Genomic DNA, 16362 nt, shown 5'->3' on the forward strand with positions numbered 1-16362 from the left:
GTAGATAAGCCCAGATGTGCAACTAGGAAATGTAGCAATAGTCAGTGTCTCTCCAAGTCTACTTCCAACATACATGTTGTTAATGGAAGGTTGGCTTTAGATTTGGATAAGTGTAAATGCTCTCATCCCTCCTGGTGGATCTGAATTGCAACGCTTGTGTATCTTGACACCCTGCTCTTATGTGTCATGAAGACAGAGCCAGGAACTGTTCTAATGTAGCGATCGTATCTCCAACCTTCTCTCAGCATTTCCTATCTAACATAGATTTCTTATTTTTGTTGGAGTGAGGCTACAATTGGCAAGGGACAAACTCAAGAACCGCTAGGACTTATCCAGGTCAAACTGCTCAGTTTTGCGTGATGTCGAGGGGCTCTTGCTCAAATACTGCCTGATTTCATTCTGTCCCAGTAAGCATGGGAAACATCGGTTTCCCCTTTTTGTTGGGGTGTGGCTACAAGTGCCAAGAAACTAACTCAAGAACCACTAGGACAATACCGGGTCAAACTTCTTTGTTTTGTGGGATATCTAGGGGCACTTGCTCAAATACTGCCTGCTTCATTTTGTCCAAGTAACCAGGTGGCTTTGCTATGCCTTCCTAAGCTACTACTGCTAGCAATCTATTGTATATGTAAAAGTAACAATAAATCTTTTGGATTCGCTAGAGCCATGTTTCCCTCTAGATGTACGGAACAATTGTACCGAGTAGGATTCAAAATTAAGTAAACGTTCCACATACCTAATAAATGCATAAACATGTAGTGGGACACAAGCAGCATTTTGATCATAAATATTATATTTATATGCATTGTATACAAGGTTACAAAAGGTACTACATGTGTAAGACTGTGGGATTGAGCATTTGTAGCGACACAAATAAAGCACAAAATATACTGTGTAAATGGCTGTCTATGATTGGTTTCTAAACAACAAGGCAAAGTCAAAATATTGTGTCTGAAGTATGCCCTTACAGTGGCAAGAGATAGTCCGAAAGATAGTTAAGGTTTACGTTTGTTGGACTACTAGAATTACTTAAAGGGAGCCTTCATCAGGACAAGGTTTAAAAGATTTAGATGTTAGCAACCCTACACATGGAAAAAACAGAACAACACTTGGGGCTCAAAGGAGAGTCTGTGGACCCACAATGTAGGGTTGTTTACCTTAATTGTAAATACTACGGAAGCAAAATTTTGGAATCTACAAATTTACAAAACAAAGAGCACATCAAAAATGAAATAATTACTTTTCCAAAGTGAGGCATGGGTAACCTCTGAGTGCAAACAAAGGTTTGCTCTATGAGTTGACCCTATGGGTGAAACATAGGCTTGTAACAAAGAAGTTCTTCATTTCATTGAAGAGATATTTGTCCAGAATAACATTCCACTGTAAATGAAAAAATGCGAGAAACATTGGTATATGGGCTAGACTATAAGTTATTCAAATGAGCGAGAATACGACCCAAAGAGCCGGGTTAAGACTCACTTGAATTGAAATAAAAGACTTTAGTGTATTGTAAGGGTCATACTGGGAGGGCTGAGGACAGGATCCAAGCATCCTGTAAGTGTGCTTGCAAAGAATGAAGATGATGATGCACATGGAAAAGCTTGAAAAAATACAGTTGTTGAACTAAACACACAAAAATAAAATGAGCAAAGACGTCCTTCGAAGTGCCAAAAAAAGAAATTAATTAGCATTGCTTTTAAATTTAGAAATGATCAAATTAGAGCACGAGTCACTGAAATGACTTCAATGTGTGCTAAGTGAAATACAATGTAACAGTTTTTAAAGTGAACCACAAGTAAGACATTGCAAGGGAAAAGCAACAACCAGCATACAATCAGAGGTAATGTATGCATCTCCCGATAAAAGCTAATCCACCAAATTCAGAAATGATACTGGACAACAAACAGATGTGCAATGTCCAAAACATTCCAAGGAGATTGCATTAATAGCAGAAAACAGTTATGTTAACACCATTATGCACTCTACTCTTGAGATGAATTAAATCCAAGTGACAGTCTCTGAAGTCTATCCCTCAGCATTCTCTCCGAGGAACTTCTTACTCGACGCCTGTGGGTGCAGTACTGATGTGACATTGTGTTCAATGACGGATTACGGAGGTTTACAGGTAAATTAACATATAAATTAATAAAACGAATTTCGTTGCGTGCACTGCATCTCCAAATGCGATGCAGTGCAAGCAACGAAATTCGTTTTATTAATTTATATGTTAACTTACCTGTAAACCTTCGTAATCCGTAGTTTACTACCCCCCACCCTGCCCCTCCCCCTCCCCACGTCACCGCCCTGCAGGTACTCCTACTACCGACCTCCGCATGAGGGATGCTGCGGAAGAGGGCGCGTGCAGTGCTAGCAACAGAGATCTGCGGCCCCTGCACTTTTACACACATTAAGGAGAACTTGGTGCACGTGGAGTGTGCAAGGTGCACGTGGAGAAGAACAGTGATAATCTTTTTAAGGTATACACTTCCACGCGGGCAGACCACACGGAGGCCACACCCCTTTGTAACTCACTCAAGTCAGCACATTTATAACAGACAATGGCAAAGTCAACGGGGCTGCTCTTAACAAGCTGGGTGATGGTTATTCTTTTTATTTTTAATTGGATTATGCCACAAAAAGAAAAAAGAAAAACATATATTCCATCGCCAAAAACATGGCCGCCAAATGCTTACAATAAAAATTCTAATGTTAAAAACCATTCGCTGTTTTATCAGTGACTTTTTAAAGTTGCGCATTATCTATTGGCGAAGGAGACCAGAATATTTACGACCGAAGCAAACAACCAAACCGCAGGCTGCTACAATGCTGCAATGTCACTAAAACACTTTGTAGCATAAAGTTTATAAAGGAGATCAGGCAAAATAAATAGTCATACTTGAATGTAATATAAACAAGAAATTAAAATTAAAAGGCACACTTTGAACCAGCTTTAGTTTGCAGCTAAGGAGAAAGCAGCTATTTTAGGCACGCGTGTCCGATGTGCACAGTCTTTGTGACATCACTCAAAGAGAAGGGAGCCAGGGAGCTGACGCATCTCCCTCATGCTGTATGCTAAGGGACTTAATGGAACAATGAATGAAGCCCACCGATTAAAGGCCCGCTGACCAGAAGCCCCTCTATGTATGTATATTGTCTGTCTTTGTTGTTGAGAAAAACAATAGTCTGGCAAAACAGCTGAAGGTCGGACCTATAAACGAACATTTAGTGGTACATAGATTCTCAAGGAAATGTATTTTCCATTCCAAATGGAACGTTTTTTAGATTCTGGAAATGTATTTCCTTGATGAATAGCTATTTCTATTTCATCCTGACTTTTTTTGCTTAGCCTTATTATCAACATTAAATGCCCTTTCGTTACAATAGTCATTATATTCGCACGGTTTCCATTGTTATTTAAATCTTTGATATGAATTGAATCATATCACATAGGCTCTGCTTGTCCATTTTGTTACATTAAAATACAAAGGCAATTTGTATTTGCAGATATTCTCTTTTTTGAAGGGGGGTGAGTAAAACCTTTGTTTTTTTAGCTGTTAGAGACTTCAGCTTCAACAATAGAAGCAAATGAAAAATCAGTGAAGCCTGTTCTACTATCAGCAGCACATAATAAAATGTATCTTAAAAATGTAAAGCTCTCTCTGCGTTTTATTGCAAAGTCTACTACAGATTGCAAACCCATTATTGTTACTTTTGTGATCACAATTAACATTTGCCTCTTAAAGAAAGATTAAGTAAATCAGAATTAGCTCTAGCTGTTCTTCTGTCGCTCTCTTTCTGGTGGAAGCTCACAGTGTGTTCCTCGTTCGGTTGCAATACTGGAGCAGAGGTTTCACTTCGTCCTTCAGACCATTTTTTCCTTATTCTTGTACTTTTTTAAGTAGAAAGTTTTTCTAACCGAAACAATATGCACATGTAAGAAAGGTGATACATAGGTGAATATGTACGTGGTGACAACAAAGGATCATGATTGTGTGTATGTGAGAGGAACACCAAATACAAGTGTATATCAAAGGGGTCCACTATAGGGACTGAAGGGCGAGCTCCATGACAGGTTTTAAGAATAACCGTATAAGCTAATTTTATATCGAATGAACCTAGTGAACATTATTTATATGGCCATTGGATATCCTGAAGCATTTGCATGGACCCGCGCTTCCTGGTATTTTGTTGGACACACAAGATCTATGCATTTTGGTCCGTGGAACTCAAGTCAAGGGTGGCACCAGTTCAGGTAAGCATACTAGGTTCTCTGTTTATTTTTATATTGGGAAAATGTCATCAAGGCATATATGTAAGTAGGTGAATATTTGTATAGCACGAACCAAGCTAAAATGCAGTGGAGCACAGAACAGGGTCAAAAGCAAATATCCAGTCAAAGAGTGAGTGGAGCGGTGTTTGACCTGTTAGCCTTAGGGTGGTCTATCCCCAATCCTTTTGACTTACTCCTCCCTTTTTGTGGGTCTCATTTTTGTTGGCCCTAGGACTCTGTGTAATTTACCACTGCTAACCTGAGCTAAATTGTATGTGCTCTCTCCTTTAAACATGGGGAAATTGTCTTACACCCCGTTGGCACATTTAATTTATTTGTAAGACTCTAGTAAAGTGGTACTACATGTACCCGGGCCTGTAAATTAAATGCTACTAGTGGGCCTGCAGCCTGTGCATGAAGGATAACCTAGCATTTCAACCTGGCAAAATAAACCTTTTGGTAGGCTTAAAACTTCTGTCCTAATTTGCTAGGCTTAAAACTTCCTTCTTAATACATATAAGTCCCCCTTAGGGTCGGCCCTAAACTGTCAATAGGGTATGGTCCAGTGTATTTAAAAAGTTGGTCATGTCCTTTTAACTTTTACCTGTCCTGGTAGAGAAAACTCTCAAATTCGTTTTTCACTACTGCAATGCCTACCTCTCTCATAGGATAACATGGAGTTAACTTGTTACATTTAATAAGTGATCACTTTCAATTGGGAGCAGGTAGGAAGATTGAGTTTGGTGTATAAAGAATTGCAATCTAAAACCCTCTTTAATGGCAAGGTCGGATATTGCCAAAGTTCTGAAAATGCCAATTTTAGAGAGTTGAAATTTTTGGCCCCAACGATTTGGTGCCTGCTGTCTCTTTCCTGGGTCACAGGAATAGTTGTAGTTGGCAGTTATTCTTTGTATTTTGCTCATAGATACTGAGACAAAGGAGCATATTTTGGCAGGCTGGGCCATCTCTGACTTCATGAGAGGAAGGAGCTGTCACTTACCACGCATGCACATCTCAAAGGCTTTGACTGAAGACACTCACAATGGGTTTGACACTAGTCTATTGTGACCCCAGACAATCTGGAGCCAGTGCAGGGATGCCAAAAATTAAAAACACTTCTGGGGATGGAAACATTCCGAACCTTCTTCTACTTCAGAGTGGGCACCAAGCAGTGGCGGCTGGTGCATAGGGGTGACTGGGGCGTTACCCCACCAGCCTCTGGACGAGGATCGGGGAGGAAGACAAGACCCCACACGCAATGCAGTAGCACAACAATAGACAATAGTCACAAACTACAATACAAATTAAATTGTCTGTCTGACTGACTTTTTTTTTCCATGGCACGGACGACGACGAGGTCGCTGCTTGCATGTGCAGGCCGGGGCGAGGAATATTGCTCGCCTTGGAAGCACATGTGGAAAGAGTGATGTCAACATGAAGGGAGTGGCCAAAGAAAGCGGAAAATGCCTGGTTTCAAATGGGGCGCCTGTGCTGCGCCCCAGGCGTCTTCAGCATAGCGCCACTGAAATCAATGGCAAGGGGAAGGGCAGTGGGTGGCCTCACCGGAGCACGCCCCTTTCCTTCGCGCCAGTCCCAGGCCTCCTGATCGGACAATGGATGGGAGGCGGGAGCTTGTGCATTGCTCAGGACGGACACCGGCACCGTTGGCCACAGTCACAGCCCCGCACTGCACCACACTCTCCCTCCAGCCTCTCACACACCACAGACTCGGATCGGATGGATCATTCGGATGTGTTTCTTGAGCAGAGATCGATCGATGTCACTTGGTAAGTGGAATCGGATCTTGCAAAATAAACAGTGCAGTGGGTGGCGCAGAACATTCACGAACGTGCGGAATAAGTAGGGTGTCTACCAGCGCAGCAGATATCCCCGCCACGGCCGCCGTGCCCCCGACTCAAAAGCCACTGAATCCAAAAGTCCGGCTGGACACATAGGGCGGCACATCGACCCGAGTAGCTGTTCACAGGCCTCGCAGTGAGCCCAGCCAGGGCCGTGATAAGTTCACAGGCACACATGTAAGTGAGCACTTACGTGTGTTCTTTCTAGCAATGGTTTTCAAGGGCGCATAGAGGGAAATTTTAAACAGACTAAAAGTTATCAGACTGCATATACTGCTCTCCTGTGACGGGGTGAGCTAACCTGTCTGGAGCCCGGCGACGGCGCTGCTGCTGCACCGCGAGGACACCTTCTGGGTCCATATTTCAGAAGGCGCGCAGAGTGAGGCAATATGTTTTCATTGAATGCCTCTTCCTGGTTTTGCAATCAGCTGCAGAGCGGAGCAGGCAGATGGGAGATGCGATGAGTAAAGCCGGGCGATTGTGTGATATATGGATCATGGATGGCACTTACAGACTAACATACATCTCAGCAGCAAGCAGCCCCTCAGAGTTGCTGTCGACCAAGATACAGGGCTGTTTAGGATTTCCAGGGCAAACCGCACAGAGGCACACTCCTGGCAAGCCCCGATGCCACAGACTAAACTGGATTAATGTAGGATAAAAAGCTCCGGCATGCGGAGCCTCAATCAGTGGCAGCGCGATCTCAGCTCTCTAGCACCCCCAATGCACTTATATTTGAGCCCAATTTTGGTGACCCCACGAAACACAAATTCAAAGGGCTCTCTTATCTTGAAACAAATGTTTCAGACTTGGGTAGATCCCATGAATTTTGAGTCTGCCTTTAACAAACTAACACTCACAGGAACGTTATCTGCATCCGAAAGGTTTCACAAGGGAGACGAGGACGACGAGATTGGCAGCGTAGGGCAGCAGCACCCCGCCCCAGGAGCCAGCGCCTCCTGGGCATCCTCCGCACACCAGAAGCAGGTGAGCTTTTTACCAGCCTCGGGAGTCTGCCAGTCACAGTCTGCAGCTGCAAGCAACTCCTGTAAGTAAGGCGCTACCTGCTGGGGGCGCGTAGATAATGGTGAAAAGTGACTTATGTGGTGTCTGACGAGGCTGGCCTTGTGTTCCTGAGGAAGGTAGACCCCCTGTAATAACAGACTAGCTGCGACTTCATTTGCAGAATGTCTTCCACTGCCGAGCATCTGAGCGTAGGTAACTTAAATTCCAGTTTCCCTTACTCTTCTTTGCCTGTCTCCCTTTACCATTCTCGGTGTTTCTAAACCCCCTCTCGTTGTCACCGCTTCTGTCAAAGTGTCCTGTTACCTGATACTTGCCTTGAGTGCTAACTCGTGACCAACCTGTTGTCAGGATGCACTGCTTAACTCGTGGCCTGGCAGAGGTGACAAGGATTATCTGTCACGATATATTACACCTCTTGCAGCAGGGAGCCGGGTCGTATACAACATTGCACGTCCCACAGACCTGGGTAGTGCGTAGCTGTGGTGCTGGATTCGGTGCCATTTGTTTATGAACGGGAATCAAATGCATGTCTGGCAGATGCTGTTAAATTGGTAATCAGTGGGAGGCGGTGACTGAACAGCAGTTTGATGCTCCTTTTCTGTTTGTTCCTTTGGCCCCCCTGTCCTGCATCCCTCAATCAAGAACGGGACAAACTGTGTTTTTGTTAAAGGGAAATGTTCGCAGAAAGAAATCGGTAAAGCAGCCACTTGTAGGGAGGGATGCGACTTTATTGCATGGAATTCACTTGGTATTTGTTATTTTTAGGTCTGTGATGGGCTGTCTATGGTTCTAAGGTGAAATGGTGGGCTAAGCGGTGTTTATTCCCAATTATTATGAGACGAATTGGTTTACTGAATCAGTATCGTATATCAAAATTCATATTTTTGTTTTAGGGCATGGTGCCGGCAGAAGTTCTTGAGGTTGGTTGTTTGGCTGCCTACACACAAAATGAAAGCAGCAGCTAAAAATGTGTAATCCCAGTGTTTGAAGAAGCCAGGTGTATGAGGGTAGTACATCGTCACTAATGGAAACTACTACTCTGCTGGCTGCGGCTGCATCCAACTTCATCTTGCTAGGAGATCTCAATTGCCATTTCGATGAAGAAATTGACCCTAGGGCTACCAATTTGTCGAGCGAGCTGAGCGCCCTGCAGATGAAACTGATAAATACTGGAGCCACCCATGTCAAAGGCCATCTTCTTGACCCCATCTTTTCGAACATGACGGGTATATCCGCCATGCCTCCCCTCGCTCTTCCTTGGTCTGACCACTCACTGATCATGGCTAACTGGGAGATTAAGTGTGATGACACGCTCCCACTCAGGGAATTTAGAATAGATAGGGCATGGTCAAGGCTCCCGGTAGACACTTGGAATGCCCGTCTGGAGGACACTCAGCCTGAGAAGGGCTGTGACCCGGTGTCTGCAGATGTTATAGTGAGGAACTGGTTGACCAATGCACTGGACCATGTGCTTCCCCTCAAGAAGATGCTCATTAGGGACAAGAGAATGGGGTCTGCCCCTTGGTATACCCCAGAGCTCAGAACCTTGAGACAGAACTGCAAACGCGCGGAGAGATTATGGAGAAGGTGCCCGGAGATAGATAGCAGGGAAAAATATCGCATCGAACTTAGAATATACAAACGTGCTATACGTACTGCTAAGGCCTCCTTCTATGGGGAGAGAGTAAACCATGCTGCGTCCTCATCCAGGGAAGCTTTCTTAGTGATGAAGGAGCTTCTTAAACCACCTGAGCCTACTCCTGTCTATGATAGACCACAGGAAAAATGTCTGGAATTAGCCACCTACTTCAAAAACAAAATCGACATTATTATTAGTTCTCTCCCCTCGGTCTTGGGAACATCGCCCCCTTCTGAGGACTTCAGCATGTCGGAAAATCGACTGACGTCATTTGGCCCTGTATCTACAGGTGAAGTACTGAAGGTCCTCGGGAGCATGAAAAGTGGCTCACCTCGGGACCCTGTCCCGATGCGGTACCTTAAGCAGGCCGCCCTGACGATAGGAGAGCCCCTGACCAATCTGATCAATCTCTCGTTCATTCAGGGGACAGTGCCGCCTGACTGGAAAAGTGCGGTTGTCAAAGCGCTTCTGAAGAAGCCGGGCTTGGACCCGCAGAACTTGGCCAATTTCAGGCCCATCTCCTTACTACCAGGAGTGAGTAAGATTGCCGAGAGGCTGGCGAACCATCGGTTATCAAACTTTCTTGAGGAGAATGGCCGGTTGAGGGACTCCCAGACGGGATTTCGACCAGGCCATGGTACGGACACGGCTCTGCTAGCAGTGGTAGAGGAGGCCAGAAACACTTTGGATGCAGGGGGATCAGTGGCAGTGATCCTCCTGGACCTCAGTGCGGCCTTCGATACCGTCAGCCATGGGGTGCTGATACAACGTCTAGCTGAGTCGGGTGTCACAGGAGTGGCCCTGGAATGGCTGGCCTCCTTTTTGGAGGGGCGTACCTTCGAGGTTTGGGAAGGAAATGCAAAATCCCCTCCCCTCCCACTCCACTGCGGGGTGCCACAGGGCTCATCCCTTAGCCCCACGTTATTTAACGTGTATATGGCACCCTTGGAGGGTGTGGTGTCTCCGTTTGGCTTTAAGACCATAAGCTATGCGGATGACACCCAGCTAGTGGTGAGTCTTACACAGCTGGAGAAACAGCCAGAGACACTCCATGCTTGCTTGAGAGATGTGTTTGATTGGATGTCCAGGTCATCGCTCAAATTGAATGGCTCAAAAACTGAGCTGATGATCTTGGGTCATTCAAGTTTTGCCCTCTCGCCAAACAGCTGGCCCAACTGCATGGGCACCCCGCCTGACCCAAAAAAAGAGATCAAGAGCCTGGGGGTCTGGCTGGAGCCGGACTTGTCCTTTAGGACACACGCCAAGAAGATCGCGGGCGTTTGTTATGGAATGCTCCGGTCGGCCCGTAAGGTTCTCCCCCTGTTACCAGAACTCTCCCGGAAGCTGTTAGTCCAAGGATTAATCATCTCACGCCTGGACTACAGTAACGCGCTCTTTCTTGGAGCACCAGAGTCAACGTTTAAGATCCTGCAACAAGTGCAGAACGCAGCTGCAAGGCTGCTGCGGAATGTTCCGGCCAGGCAGTCAGCCAGGCCTGCTTTAAAAGCACTCCATTGGCTCCCTGTTAAAGAGAGAGTTACCTTTAAGGCCCTGTGCATCGCTCACAAGAGCATACAGGGGAAAGGACCAGCTATTCTGAAGGACATGATTCGCCCTTATAAGTCTACAAGAGCCTTACGCTCTGACAATAAACATTTCCTTCAGACTAAGAGAATCAGGAGAGCCCGCTCAGGGGGCAGGAGTTTTTCTATCCATACAGCGCTCGCCTGGAACTCCCTCCCATTCTCGCTGCGGTCCGAACCAAACCTTCTCAGATTCCGGAAACATCTGAAAACGTATCTGTTCCCAGAATAACTGTAGCTTCTCTGTTTTATATTAGTAGCCTGCTCTTGGTCTCTATAAGCGCTGGGATGCCTCATGGTAACCGTGCGCGGTATAAAATTCAATAATAATAATAATAGTGAAACAGGCTTTCCAAACATGAGGGTTGCTAAGAAACCTGCAACAGGTGTGGCTGGCGACTGCACACCAAGCTTTGTCACCCAAGTATCGTTGTTTCAGTTTCCTTTATTTAAATTCAGAATATATTTTTCACAGAACTGTACTACATTTGCAGTTTGCAATTCTGTTTTGGGCATTCACTAATTATGATAACCATATTTGGCCCTTTGACTTTTGAGGTTGAATGCTTTTCAGTCGAGCATCTACAGACAATTTGAATTCTAGTGTGTGCTACGTAGTCACTAGTAATTTGCTTTAAAATGCACCATTTGTCCACTCTTTTTTCAAAATGTTCTCGCCCCCGTAGGTTGTTCGAGCTCGCTAGCTACGCTCGGGCGCTGCAGTGCAGTACAATTATTATTTTACGCCCTACCACTTTCAAATCTCACCAGCCGCCCCTGGCACCAAGTGTAAGTAATGGACCCTCAGACCTAACTCTTCAGTACACCTCTGGACCTGTGGAAGACTCAGAAGAACTGCTGTGCTGCTCTGCCAGAAGAACTTCTAATCTGCTGCCCTGCTGCATGAGTAAAAAGGACTAGACCTGCATCTTGATCGTAGGCCCACCAAAGTGACTCCAAGGGCAAACTGGCTGGCCTCCTGAATAGGGCCTCAGGGGCAGAAAAGGCTCCAACCATCTTGAATCTAGCACTGGACTCTATTTGCTGTGAGTCTTGCCCTCCAAGTGGTGTCATCCCAGTCCTGGACCTATTGAAGTGGCCTGAAGGTGCTCTGCCATCCCAGCTGTGGTCCTGTGGTCAGAACCCATGCAGCGCGATGCATTGCCTTGCAGCTCTACTTCGGAACCGCTGCTGCGTGACGCATCCCTGATGCAGGACTTGGCATTACAGTCCACAGTCTCCTCGGAACCGACACTGAGCGACACCTCCTCAATGCAGGCCTTCACATCACAAGCCCTTGTCTACGGCATCCTCAGCGATGATGCAGGACTCTGCATCACAGCCTTACAGCTTCTTCGGAACTGCCGGTGCGCAATACATCTTCGACACAGGACTTTGCATCACAAGCCCCTTGTTGACGGCATCCTTAGCGATGATGCAGGGCCTCACATCACAGCTTTGCAGCTCATCAGAACTGCCACTGTGCAAACCACCCTCAACATGAAATCTCGCAACGCTCTTCAAAAAGGATTTTGGGTACTTTGCTCAGCGGGCTTAACCTGGTCCCTGTATTCAGCCTGACTTTATCGTGGCCAGCCTGAACTAGTTGGCACTTTGTCCTTTTAGGCACTATTTTCATTGAAAATATTTAAATTGCATGAGTCCAGTTCTACTGACTGGAATTTTGTCATTTTTGTGTCAAATAATTGATTACATTTTACTCTATTTTTCTAAATTGGTTTGGGACTTTTCTTGTGTTGTGTTTTCACTTTATTACTGTTTCTAGTGCTGCATAAATACGTTACACATTGTCTCTAAGTTATACCTGACTGTTCTGTGCCAAGGTCGAAGATGGTTAAGCATAGAATAGTTTAGGGTTTGCTTGTTTTTCACTCTGACAGAGATTGTGGTTGCTGCTTGAGCAGGGTTTCAACCGTGGTAAACCAGTAACCCAAATTCCAAAAAGGGGAATCTTGGTTCTGAGAGTGGAGGTGGAGTGTTACTTTACTGTGAAGTGGTGTTCTTTAGAGAGGTGTGTCTTCAGGTATTTCCTAAATTGGAGCAGGGTTGAGGTTTATTGTTGGCATATCAGTGTACATAAATTTACTATCATTGAAGAGTTATTTGTAAAGTCATCTAGTCAGTATCTAACTTGATATTTGTAAGGAGTAGTTTTTCTACGAAGATCCTAGGAAGATTCTTCTTTAATTTTGCATTTAGGCACTTCGCAATAGGTTTATCAAAAATGTTTATTACATTATTATACATATTAGCTATTTTCTGTTAATATCAATAACACTATATAATTTACCATACATCCCCTATTGAGAGGCCTAATAAAACTTGATAATCCAGACCTAAACCAATGTGGCAAAGGAAACAACATGCCAGCAATGGGCAATTGCATAACATGGCATCCAGTTATTTTATAACAACAATGCGTCCTGATGGGCAGTCATTCTTAAACCCTGCACCCTGAAAGTTTTACTATTTCTAATGAATTACGTTGAAAACCCATAGTTAACATTCATACAGTTCATTGATAAAACCAGGGAATTCTTTTTAAAGAGAACCTTTTAATACCCCATTGCCAAGGATAAACTCATATAAAGTCAATCAAGCACATTTTCACGGAAAACCCTAAAGCTAACTGCTACTCGGCTTTATACAAATGTTATTTGACGGCCAGGCATACATTCAACATTAGAAAGAAAGAAAAACGTTGCAGGAACCCTTCACTTAACTATGGCAACAGTTTCCAAAATATTCTATGTGCATATGCTATATAAACACTGGCTACACTGTGCGCCCCTTTTCACAGCCGTGGAGTATTTGTGTATTCTAGTTTAATATCAACAAGTGAGCCAGGGTATCTTGGTGTGGCTCCAAGGGCTTCTCACTCAGGCTGCGGCGCGTCCTTCGTACGTGGTCCAGGCTCAATGTTTTCTCTGTCTCTTTCGTGACCAATCCGGGCTCTTCCCATTCTACTCTCCAAGAATGAACTGAAACCAGCCTCTCGCTGAAACCAGAAAAGTAACTGGTAATGACTGACACGAGACCTCAAAATCTAAACTTTTTGTTAAGCCCGCAAAATCCCCCCGGCGCCTTTGAAGCGCGCGCTCCTCGTCGGGAGTCAGGGACATCTTAAGGATTTGGGGGGCCCTGGGCCAAACATATTTTGGGGGCCCCTGTTCAGGACACCTTTGAATTTATGATCTAATTTGGGCCCCTGTTTCCCACGCAGTTTCCGCTTCCTCAGCTGCGCTAGCGATCCAGTTTGCATCATAGGCATTAGCCTATATATTCCCGATGTAAATGGACATGTGCAGCTTACAGGTGTAGGATTCAGGGTTTCCTGCCCTGCTACTACGTTTTTAATACTTTTTAAATTGTATATGTGTGGCTGAATTACTCTCTGCTTTTTAACAATTTCTCCTATCTATGCGCCCTTGCACTTTACTTGATTCTGCTTGCCAACACCTCCTTAGCTGCTCCGATTCACATTTCGGTTTTCTTCCAGTCCTGGTCCGCTGCTGCTGATACGCCGATTGTGTGGAGGGCTGGGGTTACTATCGGGCTACTCACTTCCGCCCACGTAGTTTCCACTTCCTCAGCTGTGCTAGCAATCCAGTTTGTATCATAGGCATCAGCCTATTTATTCCCGATGCAAACGGATGCGCGCAGCTGATAGCTGTAGTATTTAGTGTTTCCTGCCCTCCTACTAGGTTTTTATTACTTTTTAAATTGTATATGTCTGGCTGAATTACTCTGTGCTTTTTAACAATTTCTCCTCCCTATGCGCACTTGCACTTTACTTGATTCTGCTTGCCTACACCTCCTTAGCTGCTTCGATTCGCATCTCGCTTTTCCTCCAGTCCTGGTCCGCCGCGGCTGATACGCCGAATGTGCGGAGGGCTGGGGCTACTATCGGGCTCCTCACTTATGCCTATGCAGTTTCCGCTTTCTCTGCTGCGTTGGCGATCAAGTTTGCATCATAGGCATTAGCCTATATATTCCAGATGCAAACGGACGCGCTAAGTAGACGTGCACAGCGGGCGCGCCGCTGGCGCCGAAGGTAAGCCTGTCTGCGCCCGGAGGCGTTCGGCGCCGGCCAAGCTGCCCAGTTCCCCTCTGGTGAGTTTCTTCCACTATATTGCAATAGGGAAAAACTGTTTAGCCTTAGGCGGCTACCATTATGTCACTGTACAGCCGCTGATCTGAGGTTGGAGGTAGACTTTCGATGCAATAAGTGCAACTGGACTCTCCTCCAGCCCAGGAAACTCTCACCCAATATCCTCCCACACAACAATAAGTGTAAAAATAATAAGAAAACAGAGGACTTAAAGGCCACCCTTTTAAATTGTCGCTCTATACAAAAGCATGAACCATACATTTATGGCCTACTTTTAGACTAACAGTCTGATCTTTTATTTCTCACTGAGACCTGGCTGTCTGAAGCCTCCAACCCTACTATGACCTCGGCCATCCCTACGGGTTATAACATTCTTAGGAGGGACCGATCGAATGGGAAGGAGGGAGGTGTTGCCATAATTTACAATAAAAAACTAGACTGCTTAGGCTTCTGCTGTAACTTATCCCCCATCATAGCATAGCTGGATTTCTGATTTACAGACCTCCCAGTGCTATTGGAAACGTTATTACTACGCTTAATACAGCCACCCCCTCCCTGGCCTTAAAATACAACAACTGCCTCATTCTGGGATATTTCAATATACATATGGACAATGGAAAAGACCCTCAAACAATTTCCTTGTTGGAGGCGCTGCAGGCCTGCAACATGTATCCATCTGTTTCTTTGGCCACCCATGAGAAGGGCCATACCCTAGACCAAATCGTTCACAACTTTGACATATCAGTAAGCCTACCTCTTCCCATTACCTGGTCTGACCACCTCCTATTAAAATTCGTCATTCCCAACTCTGCCACAGCCCCTTGGGCTAACACAGGGCAGAGGGTCTCTAATTACAGGACGTTCCATAAAATATCCATCCCGATGTTAGCAGACGCCCTCGGTCGTTCCTCACCAGAGCTGTCTGGCTGCCCCGACTCGGACGCCCTCAATAGATTCATGCCTCCGAACCAACATTGATGCAGTGGTACTGGTTGTTTGCTGCTCCTCAAAGAGGTCAGCCCCACCAGCTCCAAGGTTTAACGATTCCCCTAGATCTCGCAACAGAAATTGTGGAACAATTGAACGGAAATGGCGTAAATCCTATCTACCTGAGGACAGGAAGGTGTATAAAGACACCTTAACAGCTCATTACATTCTCGTGAAGGCAGCCAAGAAAAACCTCTTTCAAACCAAGATGGAAAATGCCCAAAATAAGAGTAAGGAAATCTTTAGCATAGTTAAATCCTTTACTGCCCTGAGAGCCAGCACAAAGGAAGGGCCATGCACTGAAGAATGGTCTAAGTAAATAGTTGAATTCTTCCACAAAAAGATCTCTATGATCCAACAAGCCTTCACTAACATCTCAGAGGAAGAACTGACCTTCTACCTTAGTTCTAATAGCAAATTTCACCTCTTGGATCCTCCATCTTTACTAGCTTTCCCTGAGTTTCAGCTTGAAGAGTCACTGACCCCTCTCCAAAGCATTAAGTCTGGCTCTCCTACTGACCCATGTCCAGGGAATATCTTGAACCTATTAGCTCCCACCATAACCACACAGTAAACCAGCTCTTTAATGCTTCTCTCTCCTCAGGCAACATGCAGAAATTATGGAAGAATGCTAAGATTCTTCAACTGATAAAAAAGGCTAACGCCAAACCGACGGACCCTGCCAACTACAGGCCAATCTCCCTTCTTCCGACCCTCTCCAGAGTACTAGAGAAGCATGTAAACAAGGCCCTCAAAAAACACATTGAAGATGGGAAGCTCCTTCATGAGTCCCAATCCGGTTTTTGGGCTAACTACAGTATGGAGTCCGCTCTGCTGGAAGTGACTGAATTTCTCAAGGGTAAGCT

Source organism: Triturus cristatus, chromosome 5_1 (genome assembly GCF_964204655.1).
Source record: "Triturus cristatus chromosome 5_1, aTriCri1.1, whole genome shotgun sequence".
Lineage (NCBI taxonomy): Eukaryota > Metazoa > Chordata > Amphibia > Caudata > Salamandridae > Triturus > Triturus cristatus.